A 17197-nucleotide genomic window follows, 5' to 3' on the forward strand; every position below is an offset into this window, starting at 1 on the left:
ATTCAACACTGGCCCCTGTAATATCCTACCCAACCCCCTCCAATGTACAGTCATTTACCTAGTATGGTTTTGTCAATAGTCCAATGTACAATTTTGTTTGTTTGTACAGTGTCTCCCCCCCCCCCCTCAATGTACAGTTTTGCTTGTTTATACAGTGTGCCCCCCCCCCCCCCAACCACCTCCATGTAAATTACCCAGTATGGTTGTCAATATCCCAATGTACCCACCCCCCCCACCCAACCTCCTCCAATGTACAGTTTCTACGTCAAATGTATATACTCCCTTTTCTTGACTCCTTCTGTATCACAAACAGTACTGTATTTGCAAATCTGTATGTCATAAATGTATAGAAGTAGCAGTACTGACTATCTGTATGTCATGTATGTCATATATGTCCTGATGAATTGAAAATGGGGGACCCTGATGTAAACAAGACGAAAGTCTTTCTCTGGTCTGCATCCCCTTAACAATTGTGTGTATTGAGCTGTACTGTATTGTACCCATTCTGCAATTCTGTTAATAAAGTTTTCAATCAATCAATCAATCAATCAATCAATCACAATGTGATTTATTTTACATCACTGTGTCTAAAAGCAATATGTCTCATATACTTCACGTTGCCGTGCGTCATTCACACACCTGTACACGTACAGTATAGCTCACAATGAGAGCCACAGGCGTGGGCCTAGGCCCTAGGCTATAGCCACTGTAGTCCCCCTGACTTTGTATTACATGCCCTACATGCAGCAAGGTAGTGCTACACTGTTGCGTCGCTTTGCCACCAATATAATTGTTGTTGTAAAATTGTGGTTGTTAGTTATTTTTTGCACATTACTGCTCAATTGCACAGCCCTGGTAAATAGTCCATCCCACTGTATTGTTATTTTTATTCAAATTAGTGATATATACAATTGTACAGCCCTGGCCCATTCAAGTTCAAGTTTTGTTTAATTTGTCACGTATGGTATAAAGTACATGTACATTCCAGTGAAATGGTGTTGTTCTGATGAGCCCCCTGAGAATGTGCTTCATACAGTAAAAAAGTCAAAAGAATAAAGTTCAAACACTATACAAATATACAGAATATAATAGACACACATCTACCTTCTATTTTATTCTACCGTAATTGTGATTTTTTTTGTGTTAAGCAGAGGATGTGACAGAATGTGGCAGCCAGTGGTTGGAGAGAAACCAGTTGTTTGTTGGAGTTTATGTTTTAGCATACTGTACCTGTTTACTTAACATGACATAATATGCTGGATGGGGGATTTGTAACTGTTTTGTAGCTGATTTGTACTGTAATGCAGGGTGTCTACCAGTGAAGTACTAATGCTGGACAGACACAGGTCTGGGTGGAAGACATGTAGGCAGGGGCGTAGCTGTATATTCTGGGCCCCATGAAGGAATGTTTTTTAGGCCCCCAGTGAATGCGAGCGCACGTTCTAAGCTACCCCCCCCCCCCCCCCCCCCCCAGCTACGCCCTGCATGTAGGCCTACTGTATGATGACCAGTGCAGTCGGTCTTAAGCAGGATAGACACAACATGAGAGACTAGTATTGAACAATGTATTCTAATGTAGTACTAATTCAGGACAGATGCAGGGTGGAGGACTTTCTTCTATGGCCAGGAATAATGTAATATAATTGTACAGATGCAGGCTGGGACTTTTATTTCGAATTTTGAAGAAAGGTGACAGAAAAGGCCTATAGCTCAGCTGTTGCAAACACACAAAAAAACACATACACACGCACGCACGCACACACACACACACACACACACACACACACACACACACACACACACACACACACACACACACACACACACACACACACACACACACACACACACACACACACACACACACACACACACACACACACACACACACACACACACACACACACGCATGCACACAGACACAATCGCTTCCTCTCCCAGGTTGAAATGTGTCCTCGACCCAGTTTGGTGCTTTCTAGCATGAAAGGCAGCATCGCTACTACTTTTACAACCTGCACAGTACATTAGGGGGCCGTGTTCCTGGCTCCACAAAGACACTTGATAGATTAAAGCAAATGTATTGCTTGTGTCCCCCTTGTGACATCACAATGAGCAATAATTCTGCAGCTTGTACACAGCTTGTTTAGGCTTTTCAGGGATTTCAAACCCTTCCCAAACAGCAAGGAGTGCCTATGTAATTTCCCCCCAGAGCCTAGATACTGTTTTAGACTGACACATCCATACAGAGACCTCAGACCATGCAAACCTCATTCTCCATAATATGTCCCCTTTAGACTTGTCCAACCCAGTTACACATGCAGTCCTGCACCACATGCTTAATGTGCACATAAAATGCACCAATGCAAAGACAAAATCTACACACACACACACATGCTCGCAAACACACACATGCACACATTATAACACAGATTCATCTTGTGAACTGAATCTTCCTTAGGCATGTTGCATTGGTTTGTTTGTGCTGGTGAAAGAAAGATAAAGATCTCTCTTTCTTTCATACAAACACAGACACACACACACAAGCACACACACACACATGCGCACATGCGCACACGAACGCACGCAGGCACACGCATGCACACACACGCACGCACACACCCTCTTTTCACACAGTGATATGTGTGTGCAGTGAAGATAAGCTTCCAGCCAGCCAGGCGGGTTGGGCAAGAATGTTCAGTTGAAAGCGGAGATTGTTCAAAAGAAAACGATCTGTCCACTCAATACTCTGAGACGGGTGGGACACACACACGCACGCACGCACGCACACACACACACATGCACACACACACACACACACACACACACACACACACACACACGCATGCACGCACACACTCAGATACATACATACATACACACACACGCAGTCACGCACACACTTCTTCTTGTTCGTCCATCACAGTTGATGATGACCATGGCATGTCTCATTGTGTTGGGGTTTGGTGAGTGTGCAGGGGGCTGAACAGACTAAACTGAGCTTGCCATTCTCTGTGGCACACTGGTAGAGCTCTGAAGTGTAGTCACTGGACAGGTCAGGGAGGATGTAGAGCTCTAAAGTGCCGTCACTGGGCAGGCCAGGGAGGATGTAGAGCAGCTTTCCTGGCATAGTGCTGGTAGACTTTGGTAGTTGGTGATCCAATAGCCTGGTAGACCTTCCGCGGCAGTCGCGAGACTCAGGAAAACGCTCTGAGCTTCTTTTTTTTTTTTTTTTTTCAAAGTGGTCCGTCTTGAAAAAAACGTCCGCTGGGGACACAAGCCCTAACTGGCCCACCCTTCACACCTGTCGTAACATTTACTGGTTTCCTCTCATTTACGAGACCCTTCTCAGTCTATCACCCCCTATCTGTGTCACCTGCTGCACCCAATGTCTGTCACACACACCACCCGGTCCTCACTCCTCAAAAGCAACACCTTCCTCGGTTTTGCATCATTTCAATCTGCTGCTGCAGATTCTTTCTTATAAAAAAAATAAAACTGGATAAACCTATTGCCATATCTGCTTTCAAAGATGAATCTCAGACATTCTAACTGATTCTTGTTTTTCCATCATGTAATGGGGCTTTTCTCCATAACTCATCCCTCTGAGCAATTTTACGTTGAATAGACGTTTAAAAGACGTCTAAATGGCCCATAGACGTCTAGGCTAAATTCGGTCTAGAATGGGGTGAAAAGTGAAAGTTTGGTAGACGTCTATTCCAGATGTGTTTTCAACGTCTAAGCTTAGACGTGTTTTGAACGTCTAAGCTTAGACGTTGTTTCAACGTCATGACATAGACGTCTAAAATCAGTCTAGAATGGGGTGAAAAGTGAAAGTTTGGTAGACGTCTATTCCAGATGTGTTTTGAACGTCTAAGCTTAGACGTGTTTTTGAACGTCTATGTTTAGACGTTGTTTCAACGTCATGACATAGACGTCTAAAATCAGTCTATAATGGGGTGAAAAGTGAAAGATTGGTAGACGTCTATTCCAGACGTGTTTTGAACGTCTAAGCTTAGAAGTTTTTTGAACGTCTATGTTTAGACGTTGTTTCAACGTCATGATAGACGTCTAAAATCAGTCTATAATGTGGTGAAAAGTGAAAGTTTGGTAGACGTCTATTCCAGACGTGTTTTGAACGTCTAAGCTTAGACGTTTTTTGAACGTCTATGTTTAGACGTTGTTTCAACGTCATGACATAGACGTCTAAAATCAGTCTATAATGGGGTGAAAAGTGAAAGTTTGGTAGACGTCTATTCCAGACGTGTTTTGAACGTCTAAGCTTAGACGTTTTTTGAACGTCTATGTTTAGACGTTGTTTCAACGTCATGACATAGACGTCTAAAATCAGTCTAGAATGGGGTGAAAAGTGAAAGTTTGGTAGACGTCTATTCCAGTATTTGTTGACCATTGTTTGCTTGCCTGTGTTTTCCTGTGCCAATGTTTAGGGATTTATTTTTTATGCTTTTAAGATGTTTTTATCTTTTAGTCCACCTCCCCTTCCCTTAACTGGCTCTTGTCGCAGGCCGCCATTGTAAATAATAATTTGTTCTTAATGACTAGCCTGGTGAAATAAAGTAAAATTAACAAATATTTTACTTTCATAAAAGCAGATGGCTGGTTGAGGACTGCGCTGAAGTTGTCGTGTTATTCCCCAAGTACACATGTGAGTCCTCTGTATTTGTTTATTTTGTTAGCTCCGTAGCTACACCATACAGGTCTGTTATTCTCCGCTCCTAGTCTACTCTGCCCAGCGTACCTGTCTGTGACCCCCAGTACTTTTAGTTGTTGTTGTCTTTTTGTTTTCCGGGATCGCGCCAGCTGTGGTAGGCTGGCCAGGATGTTTGGAAGCAGACAATGTTTAGGGTACCTTTTCTAACCCTCTCCTCACTATGGAGGTGAGCAGTGTGATCCTAGACAGGGTGCTGCCAGACTTCACCGCTGCTCCAGTCCAGTGAGGGAACGACTAAACGATATCCTGAGTCGCCTGCATGCAGGTTTGCGGCCACAGCCTCCAGCATATCCACGCGGCCCACCGCCCCAGGACTAAATGGTGGTGGTATGGTGCCATGGCAGAGAACTCGGTATTCAGTGAGGGAGATTTGCATCAACCTCACTCTCTCAACCAGCCCCCATCTGTACCCAGTGGCAGGATGTAGTCAAGACGACTGGATCTGGTCCCTGCAGTGGGCATTCCCTCCACCAGGGGTTCCACAGGCCCTGACTCGGTCAAGCTACGTTTTCCGGGTTGGTTATAAGAACACGCCAACATTTTGTGAAATTAGCTTATCGTCTTCTCCAGGGAGAGACAAGAAGATAGATACCAGTTTCCTATACCAGTTTCCTTTCCTTAGCCTAGGCATTGTCCAACAACACCTCTCCCAAAGGCTAACCGGCCATGTCCGCTTCCATTCATTGTGCTAAGCTAGGCTAACATGCAGCCAGATAGCTTTCTACTGAACGCACAGAGAGGAAACTGGTATCTATCTTCTTGTCTCTCTGGAGAAGACGGTAAGCTAATTTCCCAAAATGTTGGCGTGTTCCTTTAACCACTACACAGGGTTCGGCATTGGCAGCTGCTGACTGTACCGACTCACTAGAGATGTTGAGCCTGGCGTGTGCTGACGGTAGCAGCTAGAGAGCTAGCGGCACAGATGGAACAAGCCGGAGGCACAACTAGCTGGTCAGACAAAAGCACGCGCGCACACACACACACACACACACACACACACACACACACACACACACACACACACACACACACACACACACACACACACACACACACACTAGGGCTGACCCCTATTAGTCGATTAGTCGACTAATCGGTCTAAATGAGCCGTAGTCGACTAGCCAACCTCTTAGTCGAATACAAAAAAAAAATATATATATATATATTTATAATTAATTTTTTTATTTTAATTTTTTTATCATTCTTTCCAAAAGAAAAGAGGCCTAGAAGCGTGGCTAACGCTAATGGCATGCATACCAGAGGCTAACTGCCTAAGAAAACAGGCACAGAGGCACTGAAAGAGGATTTCACCCATCTAATGAACACACTAGACTAGACAAATTATATCAAGATGTATCCATCAGTGGACCAATTGCATGCTTTTGCAGAAGACAAGAAGCCTTCAGTCGACTCCTTCAGACATTAAACACCCTCCACAGCCCAAATGGAATGATAAAAAAATAAAAAAATATATAGAAAATTTGGATAAAAGCACTATAATGTATAAATGCAGCCATTTACCATTTGAGAGAGATAGAGAGAAAGAGAGAGAGTGAGAGAAAGGAGAGATGGAGAGAGAGTGTGCAGCACAGGTCAAGGGTCAGACTCAAACTCACAACGTGGTAAGGAGGACACGAGAAGTGAGATAGTTATGAACAGTGGTGCGTTATTGAAATCATCTGGGGTTGCACGCACCTAATGGCGCCACGTCCCCTCGCTTGAGCACAGACTAAAGACAGTGCCTAATTGCCTCTACGAATGGAATGTAACACATGTCATTCACAACAAGTTAGGTGTGAATGTATCTGAGAACGTATTTAACACACCTGACGACCGGCGCTATTGCTATGCAAATCATTCTTTGAGTGATTGAAAGTACATGACAAGCCAATTGGTTAGAGCTAAATATGTACACGAAAACCATTTCCTGTTGGTGGTGTTGGTATGATCTCCATGACAACGATGACCGTGATACACAGGGTTCATGCTAAGGCATTGCTGATGGACAGTATTGTTATCATAGTTAGCCATTTTATTCTATTATCTTTATCTTTTTCCACATTTGCTAATTCCAATTTTGGCTGAAAGCAATACATATAGATTTTCCCATATGGAAAATGATTCTAAGAAACATTAGAAGATTGCACACACTCATTCCATCTATTACTGGCCCAACGGTATATATAGCAGATTCTCTCTGTTCTCTGCAACTCTGATACCCACACTCAATCCATAGTTGTCTACTGCCTCACTTCCTACACTTGTCTTACACTGTACTCATAACTACCTATCTATATGACTATAGATCGTGCTGTGTCAGCGGTGTGGTAGAATTAATTTGGTAAAGAGATTGCTGTTCTGTTTTTTTAAATTATCTTTTTCCCCCCTCCTTTTTTTCTGATTTTTCTCCCATCCCACTGTTCGTCGTTATGCCAATTCCCAACCCCCTTCCTGGTTGTTGCGCACTCCCCCCTACTGTTGGTCCGGGAGGCCGGAGACTGTCACATGCTTTCCTCCGACACATGTGCAGCCAGCCGGCAGCAAGCCTGGCAGCGCAGATTCTCACCGGGAGAGTGTAACGTGTGGAAGGTCACACTACCTCCCTCCAGATCCTACCCTCGCTGTGCAGGCGCCCCGACCGAACTGTAGGGGTCGCTGTCCACAACGCCCAGGACCCACCCATCAGCTTTCCCACCCCTAACACTGCCAATTGTGTTAGTATGAACGACCAGCCAAGCTGATAGCAACGCCGAGAGCTGGATTCGAACCCAGCGTCTCCAGCGTTGATGGCGAGCGCCTTGCCCACTACACTACCTAGCCGCCCAGATTGCTGTTCTGTTATATGCCGCTAGGAGGCGCAAAGTCAAGTTGGAATGACAGTATATCCATCCGACGGCCTGTGGTTAAAGTTGGTGATTACTGCACAGGTGGCTGTCGCGGTTGACTTCATTGAATTAATTTGTCTGTTACTCAAGAGTTATATATTAAACTAAACTAAACCCAATGATAAAATACAGTACAAGCATTCACGTGGGTAATTATTGTGTTGTAATTACTATTATTCAATTCAATTAATCAAGCTGATCTGTGCCTCGGGCCGTCGGATGGATATAATCACCGGTGTAACATGAGCACCCCTACCGGTTGAATATACCGTTAACCTGGCAGTGCCGTTAACCTGCCAGCGCCCACGCAGGAGAGTGTGAAGTCCTAAGAGCTGCATCTGTATGTGGATTTTCAACCATGTGTTTTATTTGTTGGTAGACTATATAAGTAAGTAAGTAAGTAAGTAAGTAAACTTTATTTGTATAGCACCTTTCACAGATAAAATCACAAAGTGCTTCACAGAAGTAAAACATAGTAACATAGAGATGAACGCACTACACATAAAACAATTCTGACACATCGTAAGCATAGGCATAATTACAATTAAATAACTAAATATGAGTGCAACATAAATGTCAGTCCTAAAAACAAAACAACAATTATAAATAAATAAACAACGTATACAACCAGGAATTAATTAAAAGCCTGTATGAATAAAAACGTTTTCAACTGTTCCTTAAAAGTGGATAGGGAGTCAAGTGAACGCATAGAAAGGGGGAGGGTGTTCCAAAGGGTAGGGGCCCTAAATTGGAAGGACCGGTCACCTTTTGTTATTAACCGGGTCCGTGGGACAACCAGGAGATTTTGGTGGGAGGACCTAAGTGCACGACTGGGGGAGTAGGGGCGGAGTAAATTAAAAATGTACACAAGGTATTTACCTTGGAGGGCCTTAAAAGTAAAAAAAAAATGGACACGATAATTAATGGGGAGCCAATGTAGAGTGGATAAAATGGGGGTGATGTGGGCACGCCTACTTGTCCCAGTTAAAAGCCTTTCCGCTGCATTTTGAATGATTTGCAAGCGGTTTAGCACAGATTTATCCAGACAGGTAAAAATTGAATTGCAATAGTCCAGGCGTGATGAAATAAAAGCATGGATGATCATTTCCATTTCAGCTCTAGAAACAACTAATCTTAATTTGGCAATGTTTCTGAGCTGATAAAAACATGACCGTGTGAGCTGGTTGACATGGCTGTTAAAAGACAGAGAGTCATCAAAAATTACACCTAAGTTCCTCACATGAGGTTTGACACACTGACCTAAGGGACGGGTCCAATAGAATTTTTTATAATGGGGATGATGTGGTCGGGAGCAATAATGAGGGCTTCTGTCTTACTTGCATTAAGCTGAAGGAAATTATGAGCCATCCAGCTTTTGATGGCATCGATGCATTCATTAATAATGCAAAAACTATTACACTCACTGGGCTTAAAAGAACAATACAATTGGATGTCATCCGCATAAAATTGATAAAATATTCCATTAAAACGTTTAATAAACTGGCTTAGGGGAAACATATATAGGGAGAACAGCATTGGCCCTAGCACAGAACCCTGCGGAACCCCACAGGACAGTGGGGTAGAGTCCGACATGAACTGACCCACTGACACAGAAAAGCTTCTATCAGCTAGGTAAGATGAGAACCATCTCAGTGCTGACCCAGAGATCCCAAACACATTGAGCCTACGCACCATAACCACATGATCAACCGTATCAAAGGCTGCGCTGAGGTCCAATAAAACTAATAGTGTGTGTTTACCATCATCTGCAGCCATTACAATGTCATTGGTAACCTTAAGAAGGGCTGTTTCTGTGGAATGACATTTCCGAAAGCCTGATTGGAATGGGTCATGCAGATTATGGGTTTCTAGAACCATGAGAAGCTGCTCAGCCACAATCTTCTCCAGCACCTTGGACAGCAGAGGTAGTTTGGAGATTGGTCTATAATTCTCAGGAAGAGAGGGGTATAGGTTAGCCTTTTTGAAAAGAGGTTGAACTATGGCATGTTTAAAAAGGCTAGGGAATTTACATGCTATACTATGTTATTTTATTTCATACTTATCTTGTCTTGCACAGTCTCTGGAGCGTAACAGTAAGAAGCATTTTGTATAAAAGTATTCTGTACTTCTGTATGACAACTATTAAAGAAACTTGAACTTGAAACTTGAACAGAACCTGATGCCAGAGAGCGGTTAATTATTGACAGAATTGTGGGACCAATTGAGTCAAGGACCTCTAAAATCAGGTGTTGAGGTTATGTGTTAGATATGATTGCATGTAACTGCTTAACTGTTTCCAGAAGAGGGCGCTATAGGCACAAGGAGACGTAGCTATTGGAGCTGACGTCAGGTGTGAGGGTATATAAGAGATTGTTACCTCCCCCTCTGTCTCTTCCTCCGTCGCCTCTCACAAGAGAAGGTCTCATGTGCATAATGATGTGTGAATAATAAACCACGCGAAAGGCTAAAGAGAGGAACCTTGTCGTCATGGCCAAGTTATTGGTGCTCCCCAGGTGACTCTGTCAACAGGTTATGGGCCCAGATCACGCAGGAGCGAAATAAGCAAGGGTAGCAAGTTTAGCTGAAGTATAGGCTAGGTTAGCACCGGGAGCACCGCGTGGCTAAGGCTAGGCTAACGGGAGCTAAAGCTACGCCTACCATCAAAAAGAGGATGGCGACAAGAGGAAAGAGCAAGTGGCCCTCGTTCAACGGAAGGGCAGAGGACTATGAGCTCTGGGAAGAGCGAATGTTGTGCTGCATGCACGGAGTGGGACTGAAGACAACGATCTTGACGGCCCCCACGGGACCACTAACGGCGGAAGCGCAAGCCCAGGATATCAAGCAAAATGCCGACGCATACTGCGAGTTGGCACCACTCCTGGACGACACAAGCTTGGGGCTGATATTCCGCGACACAAAGGACAAAGGCCGAGAGAGCCTAAAAGTGTTGAGAAAGCACTACATCGGCAGGGGAAGACCCCGGATCGTATCTCTCTATATAACATTGGCCGCGCTGAAGAAAGCGAACACAGAGACTGTGACCGAATACGTCATCAGGGCTGAACAGATCATTAAGGTGCTTAAGAGTGCAGGAGAAGCACCGAGCGATGGACTAATGATGGCGATGGTTATGAGAGGACTACCGGAGATGTACAAACCGTTCACACTGCTGGTGAGACACGGTTCAGCGGACATGTCACTGGGGGAGTTCAAGGCCAAGCTGCGGAACTTTGAGGCCTCAGAAGACACACACCCAGTCGCCGAGGAGGCGGGAGAGAGGGTACTGAAGGCCCGGGTGCACCGAGAGAGAAGACGCCCGGAGAGCAGCGGGACGAGAGGACTTCATCTTCGGGGCGCAGACAACGTACGTCACCCAGTCAACGCAGCAGCAGCAGGTCCAAAGGAAGGGACTGATCGTGGACACAGTTGCGTCGTCCCACATCATCAACGACAGGAATCGATTCAAGAACTTTGACAACACCTTCGAGCCGGAGAGACACAGCATGGAGCTGGCAGACGGGAAGCACACATTCGGGTTGGCGCAGGGGAGAGGAGACGCACAGGTATGCCTCATAGACAGTGAGGGGCGCCGGTGTACAGTGACGTTAAAGAACGCTCTCTACATACCCTCGTTCCCACAAGAACTATTCTCTGTCAAATCTGCTACTGCAAACTGTGCCAAAGTGTTCTTCAATGAAGGTAAAGATGTTCTTGTAGAGCCTAACGGTACGCGATTTAACATAGAGGTGTACAAGAGAATGTATTATCTACAAACAGAGTGTAATGATAATGATATGTGTAATGTGACTGTCAGTCATGATATCCAGACATGGCATGAGATCATGGGTCATTGTAATTACGAGGATTTACTGAAACTGCAAGCAGTGACAGAAGGCATGCACATTAACGGTGAAAAGCATAGACCTAACAAGGAATGTGAAGTGTATATAAAGGGGAAGTTCACTCAATCGAGGAACAGACGTCCCACGGAAAAGGTAAAAATACCACTTGAGCTAGTTAACACGGATCTAGCCGGTCCAGTAAGGAATGAGTCCATAGGTGGCTTTAAATATGTACAGTCTTTTACAGATGTGTGTACAGGGGCAGTGTTTGTTTACTTTCTCAAAGCAAAGAGTGACACATTCCAGGCCACGGAGAAATTCCTTGCAGATGTAGCCCCTTATAGCAACATAAGATGCTTGAGGTCCGATAACGGAACCGAGTTCACAAATAGAGAGTTCCAATCACTGTTGAGAAGGAACAAGATAAGACACGAGATGTCATGTCCTTACTCCCCGCACCAGAACGGGATAGCAGAGAGGGAAGGACGCACTCTTTTCGAAATGGCTAGGTGTAAGCTAATAGATGGTAACTTACCGAAGAGTCTATGGCATTATGCGGTACAAGAAGCCGCTTACACCAGAAACAGGTGTTTTAATAAGCACACGGGCACCACCCCGTATACAGCACTGACAGGGAAAAAGTGTAATTTAGCTAGAATGCAAAAATTTGGATCAGTGTGTTATGCTTACCAGCAGGACAGAGGAAAGCTTGAGTCCAGGTGTGAAAAAGGACTCTTTGTAGGGCACGACAAAGGAAGCCCCGCTATTCTAGTCTACTACCCCGGTAAAGGGAAAGTGCAAAAACACAGGCTAGTCAAATTTGTCACAAAGACAACATGTGAGAACGAGACACAGACAGAGGAGCCAGAGCTGGACTTCAGAGTAGGGTGTGAAGAAAGAGAGACACCACAGCCTAGTGTACTGAGCACAGACATGCAGACAGACAGTCAACAACCCCGAGAGGATGATGACGGGAAGCACCCGAGGGTGACGTCACGTGCCTCATGCAGTGGGAGGTATCCCTCACGGGAACACAAACCCCCAAAGTATCTGAAAGACTATGCCCAGAGAGAAAGTGACGAGGATGACAGTACACTTACCAGCATTGATTACTGCTACAGTGCTACAGAGTAGTGAGTGGAGTACCTTAGACCTTTAAAGAGGCCATGGTGTCCCCTGAGTCAAGAAAATGGGAGAGAGCAATGGATGAGGAGATGAGGTCCCTAGAGGACAACCACACCTTTACTCTAACCAAGTTACCAGAGGGTAGACAGACAGTGGGAGGAAAATGGGTGTACTCAATCAAGGAGGGTATTCCATGTTTAAATACAGAAGGAGGGTATTCCATGTTTAAATACAGAAGTGGATTCCATGTTTAAATACAGAGGTGGATGATTTAATCATCGCAGCAGACAACACTAGAAACCTAGAGCAGGTGAAAAGTATGCTCTCCACCAGATTCAAAATGAAAGACCTAGGTAGATTAAAGCATTTTATAGGCATGGACTTCGAACAGTCTGCCAGTTGTGTAAAAATATCCCAGAAGAGATATGTGGAAAAGATCCTGAAACGTTTTGACATGCAAGAATGTAGAACAAGGGAAACACCATTGTGATCAAAAACTAGACTACCAAGAGGATGCTCAGAAATTGACAGATGTAAAAATGTACAGAGAAGCTGTAGGTAGCCTCATTTATTTGACAACATGTACTCGCCCTGACCTATGTTTTGTAGTGAGTAAATTATCACAGCATTTTGCTGATCCCACAGAGGAGCACTGGATTACAGCAAAACATGTTTTTCGCTATCTCAAAGGTACAGCAGATAAACAGCTTTGTTTCAGAAAGAGCAGCGAGGGCTTAGGGCTTAAAGCCTACAGTGATGCAGATTGGGCGGCAGACGCCACAGACAGAAGAAGTACCACAAGATATTGTGTGAGTTTGAACACAGACAGCTCACTGGTTTCATGGAAAACAAAGAAACAGCCCACAGTGGTACTGTCAACTTGTGAAGCCGAATACATGGCTCTAGCTATGACAATACAGGAATGTATTTATCTAGAACAATTGCTCGAAGGAATGGATACCTATGTATATAAGAAAACTGTTGTTTATGAAGACAACCAGGGAACCATTGCAATGGCTAGAAACCCTGTGTGCCGACAGAGGTGTAAACATGTGGATATAAAATATCACTTCATCAGATCTGTCATCAGAGAAGAAAGGATGACACTTGTTTATTGTCCTACAGACGACATGGTTGCAGATGCTATGACAAAGCATTCTCCAAACTGAAATTGAGAAGATTTGCAGAGGTCATGTTTGGTGTATAAAATATTGCCTGTTATGTAATATTGACTGCCATATTCTTTTTGATGTTCTGAACTGTATTCTTTTCTTTGAAAGATGTTTTTGGAAAAGTTGTACAGTATACACGACAGCCATAAGTGGGAGTGTTGAGGTTATGTGTTAGATATGATTGCATGTAACTGCTTAACTGTTTCCACAAGAGGGCGCTATAGGCGCAAGGAGACGTAGCTATTGGAGCTGACGTCAGGTGTGAGGGTATATAAGAGATTGTTCCCTCCCCCTCTGTCTCTTCCTCCGTCGCGTCTCACAAGAGAAGGTCTCATGTGCATAATGATGTGTGAATAATAAACCACGCCAAAGGCTAAAGAGAGGAACCTTGTCGTCATGGCCAAGTTATTGTTGCTCCCCGGGTGACTCTGTCAACATCAGGGATGAGGGAACAGCATCAAGGGGATTAAAAGAGGGTTTCGTTTTGTGCAGCACTATAGAAACCTGCTCTAAGGTGACTGGAGAGAACGAGTCTAGCAGCGTGAGAGGAGGAGAGACAGTGGTAGGAAGGCTGGCAGAAAGGGATGAGGGGCAGATGCCTGCTCTAACACCACTGACCTTATCCACAAAATAATTCAAAAGGTTATTACAGTCAGTATAAGAATATACAGGTACACATGGAGGCACAGGAGCAACAATAGTATTGATTGTTTCAAACAAAACCCTTGAGTTTCCCTTGTTGGATGATATTAGATTAGCAAAATATGCAGTTCTTGCATCCCTTATCATGTCATTAAACTGGATCAAAAGCTCTTTGAGATGTAACCTGTGGACTTCAAGCTTGGAGGCTTTCCATAAACGCTCTGTCTTTCTACACTGACGTCTAAAACTGCGGATAGATAGACTCATTGAACCAGGGAGTAGAATTGGTACGGGGGGCAGGTCTGGATTTAAAAGGAGCAACTATGTCCAAAATAGTGGAACATTGGTCATGAAAAGACTGCACAAGGGACTCTAACTCATTGCAATTGGACAGAACATCAGAGTCAAATAATGTTGAAAATGTATCTGCAGAGTTTTGCTTAATTATACGTCTGTGCGTCATCTGGTTATGAGGGAGCACATCAGAGTTAAAACAAACATAAAAAAGTATACACTTATGGTCATAAGAATAAGATAAGAATCGTCTGAAAGGAATATTACCCATCTGCGTTGCCAGATCAACCTAAAGCTATCAGTTGTGCACAGGCTGTAAAGCACAGTGAGAAAGCCTAAGTGAGTCTCTAGCGTGGCTTCCTGTGTAAGATTAGACGCTAAGTGTGGCTGATCCAACATGGAAGTTACTTTCTATGTGTGTGTGTGTGTGTATGTGTGTATGTGTGTATATGTGTGTATATGTGTGTGTGTGTGTGTGTGTGTATATGTGTATGTGTGTAGGTGTGTGTGTGTATGTGTGTGTGTGTGTGTGTGTGTGTGTGTGTGTGTGTGTGTGTGTGTGTGTGTGTGTGTGTGTGTGTGTGTGTGTGTGTGCGTGCGTGCGTGTGTGCGTGCGTGCATGTGTGTGTGTGTGTGTGTGAATGACATTTTATTTTCGTGTCATGTCCGACGACCCATACCTTACGGGATTATAAGACACCAAAAACAACAATTGAACATAACAATCACTTCCCAAGGTTTCTAAGCACACCATCAGAGGCCAAAATACATCACATATATGTTATTTTTGTGCGTTTATCCCAAGCTTTCTCTAAATATTCAGCAAGTGCAAATACCCTGTGATCAAAAATCAATTTTTATCTATCTGCATTACTAAACCACATTAACTCAAGGTTTTTACACCTGTCAAATGACTTTTGACGCAACTCATAATAGTGGACAATAAAACATAAAATTAAACTCATTCTCAATATCGATACCACAGTAAATACAGATCCGCTCCTCTTCTGTGACCCCCCGGTAACGTCCGGTCTCAAGGTGCAGGGGCAAAATCCCAGAGCGGAGCTGGGCACATAATGACCTTTGTCTTTTTGATAATGGAGCACACACATATTTTTCATTTCCATAACAACTTTTTATCGTACTAAATGTTCTTAGTTTTGGTTGTGTGTGTGTGTGTGTGTGTGTGTGTGTGTGTGTGTGTGTGTGTGTGTGTGTGTGTGTGTGTGTGTGTGTGTGTGTGTGTGTGTGTGTGTGTGTGTGTGTGTGTGTGTGTGTGTGTGTGTGTGCGTGCGTGCGTGCGTGTGTGTGTGGTGAGGGACAGACAGTGGTCTTGACAGTATGTACATTATGAGAACATGAGAGACTAAATGTGGGGGGGGTGTTGGTTCAGTGGGCTTAATCCACACCATGAACTATGGCTGTTGCAGGTTGGAATCTGCGACACATTTATTTGTTTTGTCGCATGACATCATCTCTCTTCCCCTCTCACCTGACCTGCCACTGATCGACCACTATTCAATTAAATTCACTAAAAAATATTTATTGGCATGAATAGAACAAGGACCATATCATATAGTGTCAAGAAAATAATGATTCGAAAAAAGATACATTTTAATGTAAACACCAGCTCCATGCCTGATATAATAAACCACTAATACATAGAATAATTTATAATGATAACAATACTCTCTTTATAACAAATTATGCGGGACAGTAGGGAAAAGAGACGTGAGTCGGCAGGGGAGCTTGGCATTGACGATAGACATAATTATTGCGATCGCGTGGGTATTTCTTTTTGGACAATAGATTTACTGTTACATAAAACACCAGTGAAGCCTCATACTTCCCAGCCGAGGGAAAAGAAGAGACAGGGTAGATAGAGACCAGAGAGATAGGAAGGTGATGATGGTAACAAAGACATCAAAGAAAGGCTTGATGCGAGGGATGAAGGCGCTTGGAAAATGACACGTAATGAGGCACACTGTGTCATTCTCCCAATGACAAGGATTGCAGCGAAGCAGGGGCTCTTAAACCACGAGGAGCTACTGAGGAATACTGACGTATAGGAGAACAAGAAGAGCTACATTACATAAAAGCACGACAGAAGAAATAATGTCTTGTTTTTTTCTCTATCTTATTCAATAGGATTCTGATTTATGTGTGTGTGAAGATAGATTGTGTAAAAGTGAGAATGCGAAATGAGTGAAATGAGTGAAATGAGAAGAGAGAAAGAGAGAGAGTGATTTGCTCTGTATTTTGTCGCATTGTACGTTTGAATTATTGTTTGCTTATCAAAAACTTCAAATGTGAATATTTTTTTCACTATTAAGAGACAGAACTTAAATAGACTGCAAAAAAAACACAACAATAAACAGGATAACATGTTGCCTATACATGCTTCATCAGGCTATATTAGTATATCCGAGATAGTTATCTTACTCAGTTTTGTCTTAAAGCGTTATTATGAAGGGGATGGAGATCAACTTAAACAGCTGTTCATGACAC

This window comes from Notolepis coatsorum (assembly GCF_963971535.1).
Source record: "Notolepis coatsorum genome assembly, chromosome: 9".
Taxonomy (NCBI): Eukaryota; Metazoa; Chordata; class Actinopteri; order Aulopiformes; family Paralepididae; genus Notolepis; species Notolepis coatsorum.